Source organism: Neopelma chrysocephalum, unplaced genomic scaffold (genome assembly GCF_003984885.1).
Source record: "Neopelma chrysocephalum unplaced genomic scaffold, ASM398488v2 Primary Assembly neopelma1_25, whole genome shotgun sequence".
In the NCBI taxonomy this organism is placed as follows: domain Eukaryota; kingdom Metazoa; phylum Chordata; class Aves; order Passeriformes; family Pipridae; genus Neopelma; species Neopelma chrysocephalum.
The window spans coordinates 3,682,346-3,692,474 of NW_020897694.1; the positions used below are offsets into that span (position 1 = coordinate 3,682,346).

Below are 10,129 nucleotides of genomic sequence, written 5' to 3' on the forward strand. Positions count from 1 at the left end.
TGTATTTTAATACTGAACTACAAATACCTAAGTGAAAATTTAGTTTTACTTAGATCTACTTGGCAAGAACTGAGCATATGTGCTCCTAAAGGTCTGTAAACAGCTGTTCGTATTTACTAAACTTGAAAATTTGTCCTATGCCAATTTTTTATATGATTCACAGTTTGTAACTGTAAATTATAACAATTTAAGTGATTTTGCCTTTTGGTGGCACTTTGCTGATTTTCAAACAAATAGGTATATGTGGTTTCTCTTCTCTACAGGTGTGTTTTGCATCTCACCATTCAAATCAAGCATCACAGCAAACAGAAGCCCTTCTATGGAGAGGTAGCCAAAGACTAACTGTATAAATCCTACTTTTGGGGAATATCATTAGAAGGCAGCACACTTCCATGCTACCCTTTTGTAGAGAACACACAGAATGTTAAAACCATTCTTTTAATTCCATTGGTCATCTGTTGAAGTCCTCACACTTCTTTCAAGATGAAAAATGTCTCTTCTTTATGATGTTCATTCCCTTTAGAATGTGGCTACACAAATATCACACTTACTAAGAAGTTAGAGAAGCAAAAGGAATGGGTAAGAAATAACTGAGTACATTCATCAACAAAAACTTTGACGAGCACAATACTTGTGGTAATAAGTGAAGTCTAAATAAATATATGTATATTGCGATATAATGATGATATAGAATATTTTTATATGGGTATATACATATATTTTACTAAACACACAGAATTTGAATTTTTCATTGTTATATCAGACATTAAACCATTTGATCATTAGACTGACAGATGTTGAAGTCCATTTGCACAGAGCCATTCTTCCTAAGATACTTTGCATGTTGAATTAGGAATTTGTGCCTGAATTCCAGGTGAATTACAAACAGGTGTTATTTTGAGACAAGATTCCACCATTTCCTCTAATATTTGCATTTAAGTCTTGAGTCTTTAAACAGATGCTTCAGTGTATTTACTTGTACTTGATATACAAACCAATAAAATATATCTTTCATCCCACTGCCTTTTGTGTGTTTAGAGTTAAGTTCGGATCTAGTCTTCATTCACTTGCTTTTTAATTGTGTAATTTTAATTTAGCTATGATTAAAATATCTGAGTGCCTGCTTTTCAAAACATTTGATGTCTGTGAAATCTAGAAACAAAAGTTCAGTTAAGTTAAATGTTGAAGTTCATATCCTGGGACTAAAGAAAGGACATCACTGAAGAATTACTAGCCTTTTTTTCTCTTTCATTTGGAAAATCTAATGAAAAGTAAATATGCTAGCAAGAGCTGATAAATATCGGCACAGGGAGGCTAAAAGACTGCTGGATGAACGTACATAACTGTTTCTGTGCGTTCATGCGTTTCTGGAAGTCCAGTGTAGGTATGTGAACAGGTACCTTAACTCTGCCACTCTTCCTTGCAGCAGGAGTCTGAATGATGGATTTTATTCTGTTTCTGACTGAGAACACACCTTTCCAGTTGCTCAGAGAACTCCTGTCAAGTACACGGCAATGTGATCACCTTAGGTTGAAACTGTTTCAAATGTCACAAGCTTAGTAGAGCTGAGTAAGTAACTTCTGTTTGTGGTTTTGTTTTAGAGATCTCTTCTCTCACTGTTTCAGGAGGGGATTAATTTGTAAGGCAGCATTATTTCTCTCTCTTTGACTAAGGATTAAGTCACTTATAAACCCCTTTTTTTAAGGCAGTGTGTGCCCTGGAAATATCACTATTCTATTATGGGAAAATACAATCCAAACAAGATACAGAGGCTAAGCCTGTAAACCGATTGTTTGATGCATAATAAATACACAGAGTAAAACCAGGTGGTGTTTTTATAAATACAGCATGATAATGAGCTCATTACAAGGTTCTTCCGTTTTGATGTCAACACTAAAGATACTGATCAGTAATAAAGGCCTATTTTGTAGGAGTTCAAATATGATCTGAAAAGTAGTGCAGATGTTTCAGAAACATCTCAGGTTTTTCACCAGTCTGTTTTTAATTGTCTCACTAATCTTTGCTCTTTTAAAAGTTAAGTGTCTGATATAGAGACTATTTAGTGAAAATGTCACTTCCCTTGACACTGATCTTAGGATGGGACAAAAACCATTCTTACCTTACATACTTCATTCCTGTGATCATAGAGAAAACCTAGATACATGTTTTGTCAAAAGTCAAGTTTAATGAAATCTTTTGTCTTTCTAGATAATTTATCAAAGAAAAAGTCACTAATTTTTTGCATGATGAATTTTCAGAAAGTAGCAGTTTTAAATCTCATTTATGTGCATGCAATGAAGTCAGGTAGTTGGAAGCTAGATGTATTCAAACTGGAATGCTAAACATGACTGTTGAAAATTTCAGTTAAACTAGAGATAAATTTGTTCCATTGTCATTTATTATTTCTGTATTAAGCTCAGCTGCCTGAAATCTGTGGTAGTTTACCTAAGTGAGAAGTAGGGACTTGATGGAAAGACCACATATAAAAATCTATTACTTTTTTTTATGTGTAAGGTTGTATAGTTACTTCTAGCCTTAAGAATCTATAAACTGATTTGTAAAACAGGTTTTTCTTTTAAACAACAAGAATTGCAGACAAATTTTCACAGTGACATAGTCTATATCCAAAATTTTCTGACACTTCACAGTGCTTGCATTCCTTATACCCTCTACCAAACTTTTCTGCAAGATTATTATCTATAAAAAGTCTGTATTTTGTTCTATAGATATATTTTATTATTGAAAATTGATCTATTTAAATTATATTATTTTACAAAAAAGAGTAGTCCATGAGATTGAATAGTGATTTCAATTAATATTGAAGGTCCTTTAATATGAGACATATAGAAAGACAATACAAAGTGTTATATACGACATTATAATGACCCAGGCAGTGAGGAAAAGATTGGCTACACTTGGTCTCAGTTTTGTGGCTTTTTATATTTATTATATGATTATGCAGTTCGAATGTTTCTTCTAAAGCATTAACAGGCCAGGGATTTGGCCACAATCTCCTTTAATCTACAGGCATAGGCATAGCCTTTGAAAGTCTGGCCAGCTCCACAAATTTGCTGGTGATCTTCTTTCCAGGTAAATCAAGTGCACAGACACAAACTGAATAGTGATTATTGTAGCCACTTTAAAAACACTTTTCAACAAAATGATGGGTGAATATGAAATGGTGCTAATGATATCATCTGTGACATGAAAGACAAAAAAGTCTAGAGAAGGGTTAGGCTGTTGATTTCACTGCCTGTAATTACAAAGAGTTATTTCCTAAGTGTTTCCCCAAGTGTCTTAGAACTTCTAACTGTGTTGAGGAGAGGAGGGGAGGGGCTAAGATATTTCTCCTTTAACACAGAAATATTTCTATTCTTCTCAACTCTGCTGAAAAGATTCCAATTTATCGAATTTCAAATTACAGTTTAATGCATTACTCTCATTGAGACCATCTAAATGAAAATCATAAATCAAAGCCATGATGATCTTTCTGATAGAAATATTCTGGTTCTGTAGCATCAGTCATAACTGTTAAATGACTCTAAGAATTTTTTTTCTCTTTCTCATAGCAGTACTAACAAGAAGATTTTAATAAATATTTTTTTTTTTAAATAAAACTCAACTTAGTTGGAATATTAGTGATTTTTATTTTTTTTTCATTAATAGAACTTGGGAATGCCTTCAGAGTCAGAATTTCTTATGCAGTTTGTAATGAATACAAATAAAACTAAAAGAGCCTTTTTACACATAAAATTTTGCTTCAGCTCAGTTAGGGAAAGGAATATCCATTGTATGTTTATGTAAATACAAAATGTGATGTTGTTACCCCAGTGAGATGAGCAATCCAAAAAATCTCGTGAAATTCAAAGAAGCTAGACTCTCAGCTAAAAATAATATAACCTTTTCAGGTAATTCTAAGAATTTTTGAATTTCTGTACATTTTTTTATATATCAGTCTTATTCTTTTTATTTGAAGTTGGACCGTCCTTCATAGGATTCATCAGTGGCTTTGAAAATATTATGAATGCAAGGCTATTTTCCATGTATATCTTTGGAACAAGTCAAAGGTTGATATCCAACACTAATAGTTTGCTAGTGCCTATTCACACCTAATAAAAAATCACTGTCATTTTATCTAAAGTTTCCTCTGTAATATTAAATAGCTAACTGAAAAATTTCATCAAAAATGTTTCACGTATTCAGAAACAAGATTTTCGTAAAGAAGTTCTTTTCCCTTTCAACTCTATTATAAAAAACGGAAAACATTGCACATAATACTAATGTAATCCTTGAACACTAATCATATAAAGAGAGATCTAAATGGTATAATCCCCCTTTTGGACAGCAGAAACTTTTTTATTATGAATATATGTCTTTCCAGATTATTTATATCATCTTGTATTAAATACACTTAGCTTATTTATGTAAAACCTGGAGATACTGAGAAGGTTATCATTTACAGATCTAAACCAGTTATATATCCCTTATGCCCTTTGGATATTTATCTGTATTGCTTTATAGTATTCTTCAAGGAACAGTCATTATTGTTTAGTCATTATTGTTTAAAACAGAAACCAAAAGTAACTGGTCCTGAGTGGAGTTCCACATAACATCTACAAAATTTTCTTTTGCAGAGGTGGAAAATCTGCGGTTTACGTTGTTTGGAGCTCATGTGACCAAATACAGACAGTGGCATCTGAGCTAGTCACCCCAAGATCCTTTTACAACCAGTGGAAAGAGGCACTTTAGGAAATTATACTGAACAACTTGGTCCCAAAGTTGCTCCTTTTGTCTGTCAGTACAAAAGTAGGATTACTAGTTCATCTACAGATAGATTACTATCTCAGATAACATATATAACTTAAATGTAGGTGAGATCAATTACATTCTCTGTAATAAAATGGCTGAAGTGGTGGCCCAGATTTTCACTTCATGCACCACTTAGGAGAGAAACCAGCCTTACTGGTGTGCTTGAGCAATAAAAAAATGAAATCCTTATGAAATACTTGAAGTAATTGAAAACCTCCCATTTGGGCTAGGAAGATCCTATCTAGGTTTCTGCTTGGCATGTATAGTTTTTCATTAACCAACACTGAACACTGAAAGAGTAAACAGGGGAGCAGCCACAGCCTTTGAATTCCTAGAGAAGTTATGGATCCTTATAAGACCAGCATAAGGTTCTGCTCTTTCCTAACTTCTGGGGTTGAGTCTTCATTCCCCGTAATACATGCCATGAATTCATTTTTATGTTACAGAATAGGTTTCCATTGACCTTCTCATCTCCTAATGTGTGAACCTGGGATACAATCCAATCTGTTTCCACTTCCAGTTATAGCACCTACTAATCTAGCTGCGGTCCTTCATGCTTTTTATAGACAAAACAAGCAAACAAAATTATCAGACTCGTCAATTTTACTACTTCTTTTAGTAGAATTGACACAATATTTCATTATAAACATCTGATATATTTCTTAAAGTTTGTTTGTAGCAAATCCATTTATTAATAAAGTTTATAATGTACAGAAAATTATTTTGTAAATAATGTTTCCGTTGGTTTTGAATAAGAATCAAAGACATCAAAGGTATCCATCTAAATAATCAGGATATAATCATAATAACAATAATAATAAAAATAATGATAACAATAAACTGTTTTCCTGCTTATGTTCTGAACAATTAGTTGGAATAGAAATATTTAGGTTTTTTACATGAAAATAAATCTGTGATATAGACTTTGTGACCTCACTTTAAGAAAAAGTGTGAGAGAGGATTTTTCATTCTCTAAAGATATATTAGCTCTCAAAAATAGTTTAGCTTTGTATTTTATATTTTGTTGAGAATCACTTGAAGTCAATTGAAAACATTGATACTGCTTACTATCAATAATAACTCATGTCATCTTTTTTAATGTCTGGGGCCTACAATTATTTAAGTACCTGAGTAAAGTTATAGGTTATAAACTGTTGCCCTTTGAATTTGAGTATTCTGGGCTTACGTTTTTATCATTACTGATAAATAATTTCTTATAAACACGTCATATGATTGCTAAATAGTTCTGATTTCATAAAGATGAGAATTCCACCTTCTGTGTGAAGTGATCATTTGGGATTTACATTAGCTTTGAAATTTCAGATGCCATTCACATATACAATTAATATTTGTTTGCCATTAACATAAAGAGTTGTTTTTAGGCTCCATATCACAGGCCTAAGAAGACAAGGCTTATTGTGACCTTAGAGCCGTCAGCAACAGCAAAACAAGGTTTCTTTCTGAACCTCCTTGTGCATGCAGACACAGAAGGCTGTGTGATTGCTATTGAAACATGTCTGTGGCTCCCTGACATGCTCAGAGCACTGTAGGTTCAATAACTGTATATATTTTCTCTTCTGGGAAGATTACAATATACAGTAAACCTTAGATACCTCAAGGAATTTGTAGAGGCAAATCAAAGTGCAGTAAATGAAGGTGACCTGAATGTTTTCTAAAATAGCACACAAGCTAAAGCTGTAATATACATGCATCCATAGAAATAATGGCCCACTTCTGAAACCCCTTAAATGTTAAGAGTTAGTGGGGGTGTGTGAGAGCATTAGGAGGAACTGTTTGCATTGATTTTATTCTTCTTTAGTTATCTGCTTATGACCATGGTTGAAAATGGGATGCAAGACGTTATGCAGCTGTTCTTATAATTTTAAGTGATTACTGTAATTGGTAACCAGAAAGAAAAGAGATAGGCTAACTTCTGAAATAGATAACCAGAGATATAGCACAAGCTATTCAGTCCTTCTGACATTGCCTATATATTTGGCATCCCAGACAATTCTCCTCAAAGTACTAAAAGCACTTAATACTTTTATCGGCTTAAAAGTTGTCATAAATATTCACTATTCTAGGACAGTCTGAAATGAAGAGCTATTGTGTAGATGTAAGTTACGTACCCAACTGGATCTGCAGCGAGGCAGGTGGGCAGCTTAGAGAGTAGCATTTTTTCACTGCCTTGAACATGACATTAAATAATGAAACCTGCAAGACTATGCTGATATAGTGAACCTGAGAAATAACAGGCATATTCCTTTAGGTGCATGAGCACTTTTTTTTTGTTTGTTTTGTTGTTTAAAAACTTCCACTGTAACACAATAACAGATGTGAGGTAACTTGGAAATAACATCATTAGCAAGAATAAGGAAAAACTAGTGATGCAGACACTTGGACAAGTGTTCTTGGGTAAGTAGAAGTGTGAACAAATGATGTCTCATTATTAAAGCAGGAGAGCAAAACAGCCTAAATTTTCCAATCCTGAGGATAGCCTGGAGTTTACTGCTAAAAAAAAAATTAGTATTGTTGAAAAAAAAAAATCCCCACTCATTATCAGATCTAGATTGAACGTTTTCTTGATATTGAACCTGAGATGTATTCTGAAAGGTAGGAAAAGTGTTCAGGTCAACCAAACTTTTACTACTTCTTTGAAAGAAAATAGTGTCCTTTTGGAGAGAAATTCTTGGAAACAATTCTAAAAAAAAAAAAAGAAGTAAGATTGGGGAAAAAGTCACATCTTTTGCAGGAGAAGCCTGTAAGAGGGAAGGATTCTGCCCAGGAGAACAGATGACAAGGAAAAGAATTTTGATTAAAAAGGACGCTTTGTCTTATTACATGGGCAATGATTTTGACCTAAATATTTGATTGTTGTTTTACATCATTAAAAAGTTCTTCTGTTTGTTTTATGGCTTATATTTAATATGCCGCTTAATGGACCTGCTGATTATACCTGTATACAACGCATGAGTTTATTTTATGTGTACTGAAGTGCATTATGGCCACTTACTAGCACTTAGCAGTATTAGCTGCCTCACTATTACTAATATTGACCTTTAGCTTCATGTTGTGAAGAACTAAGAAACTGCCAAGACTTTTTTTTTTCTCACAAAATAGAGAGCAATCAGTTTCAATAGTTGCACTTTCAAGTGCAAATTTAGCTTCCACGTCCTCTGTTACTCCTGAACTGCAGGATGGCAAAAAGAGTGTGCTTGTAGATTATAGTCTGAAAGGAGACTAACTCTTCTGAGGTGTGTATTTTCTTGTTGTTTTAATCACCCCCGCCCCTGCCCTGCACCCCTCCTCTCCTTAAAGAAGGAGTTGTTAGTATTATTAAAAAATAGCTCTTATCTGTGACTCCTGAGAATTCAAGGTCAGCCTGGTGATGGATTATTTGGTTTAGATCACAATCTGAAACATTCAGATTTGGACCATTCATATGAAAATCCCTAAACTTATTCTGGAGGAATGTCTTTGCAAAACAGTGGCACCATTTGGATTTTACAAAATGCTTTGCCCTGGCTTAATTCTCTTTCATTCTCTCTTTAAAAAGCAGTGTAAAGTATCAATGTTATGAACAGCTGCAGGTTATACATGCTGAGAAGTGAGATACTATAGCGTAAAAGATTATATAGTATTTTACACTAAAGAAAGGATACTGAAGGGAGGAGAAGCCCATCCTTTTGCTAGACATCCCTCTCATAAAGTATATTTTTACTGTTAAAGCTAGTTGAAATTTCATTTTTTTTTTTGCTCACACTACAGTATCCTGTTTTATTAGCCTATCTTTTTAGATGGATATGCATTTCATTCATTTGACTACCCATAGTGATCTCTTGCCATTTTAGATACTTATACTTGACATCTTGTACTAATTTTGGGTGGGACAGAGTTTATTTTATTCTGTGGTGCTATGCTCTGTATTTGTAATGAAAACAGTATTGATAACAGAGGGATGTTTTAGCTATTGGTGAACCGTCCTTACACAATGTCAATTCCTTGTTTCTCACATTTCCACTCCAGCAAGGGGGATGGGGATACACAAGGAGTTGTGAGGAGGCATAGTCAGGACAGCTGACCAAAGAGATATTCTATACCACATGGCATCATTATTAGTATACAAAACTGAGGAATGAAGGGGAGATGTTGGGAGTGATGGCCTTTGTCTTCCCAAGTCATCTTTACATGTGATGGAGCTCTACTTTCCTGGGAATATCTGAACATCTCCCTGCCTGCGGAAAGTGGTGAATGAATCCCTTGTTTTGCATTGCTTGTATGCACGGCTTTTGGTTTACCTATTAAACTGGTTTTATCCCAACCCACAAGTCTTCTCGCTTTCATCCTTCTGATTGTCTCCTCCATCCCACTGTAGAGGGTGAGGAAGCAGCGTGTGGAGGCGACCTGCGAGTCCAGAGTTAAGACACAGCACATCTGCATATGTGTTACAGACATACACAGAGGACACATACTCTTTTGTAGTGGCATCTGAATGTTAAACAGAATAGGTATGGGCATTTCAAGTGGAACTTTTATGTGTGGAAAACTGAACACCCTATGTGCCTGGCTGGCACTCAAGAAAAGAAAAATTCTATCTTTTCAATTGCTTCACAGAAGGCTTCATGTGAATAAATAAATGAATGTATAAATGCCCAAACTAAACTAAACAACAAAACAAGAACAAACAATCATATAAGTAATTCCCTATGATCATCTGTTTGAACATTTAAAGTGTATATGCTTTAAGGAATGAATACATCTGTGTATGCATCTGAATTAGGACACGGGTTCTCAAAGAAAAAAATATTTTAGATATTAAGACTTTAACAAGATTTATATCATAAAAAAACCTCCTCAAACTGTGTTTTCAAAGTGAGTTTAGTTGCAATCAACTCCTATTTTGTGGGGTGGGGAAGGAAGGGGGAGGAGGAGCTGGTCATGCTTGTATGCACCCAATTTGCAAATGTACATTTCTAATTGGTTTTGCACAGCTCCTGGGTTAGGCAAAGGTCTCAGATAGCAGGATACTCATTAAACTGTTATTTGACATTACTTCCTCTGAAGAAAATAAGGACAGGAGAAATCCAAATTGTAACCTTTGTTAGTAAATAGCAATGAAAATACTGGGAAACAGCTTTTAAAATAATTGGTACAGTATATTGATGTTTAGAGACAAAGGAAGGAAAAAACTTCTAAATAAAAATGTTAACTGCTGAAAAAAAAAATCTTTTTTTTTTTCTTGTGGATGCTCTTGGACACTCAGAATCCTATTAACTATTCATTTGCATTTGCATAGTACTTTTTCTTCTGTGTATTTCTA

At 34.1% G+C, this 10,129-nt stretch overlaps 1 long non-coding RNA gene across 3 annotated transcripts in view; it reads left to right on the forward strand.

Moving 5' to 3' along the window:
* Positions 1-1,010, forward strand: part of LOC113963348 — a 34,011-nt gene extending 33,001 nt beyond the window's left edge. For all 3 annotated transcript variants that reach the window (XR_003532768.1, XR_003532769.1, XR_003532770.1), the window contains one exon: positions 264-1,010. This is a non-coding gene — a long non-coding RNA (uncharacterized LOC113963348). The remainder of the gene's footprint in view (positions 1-263) is intronic.
* Positions 1,011-10,129: the final 9,119 nt, after the last annotated feature.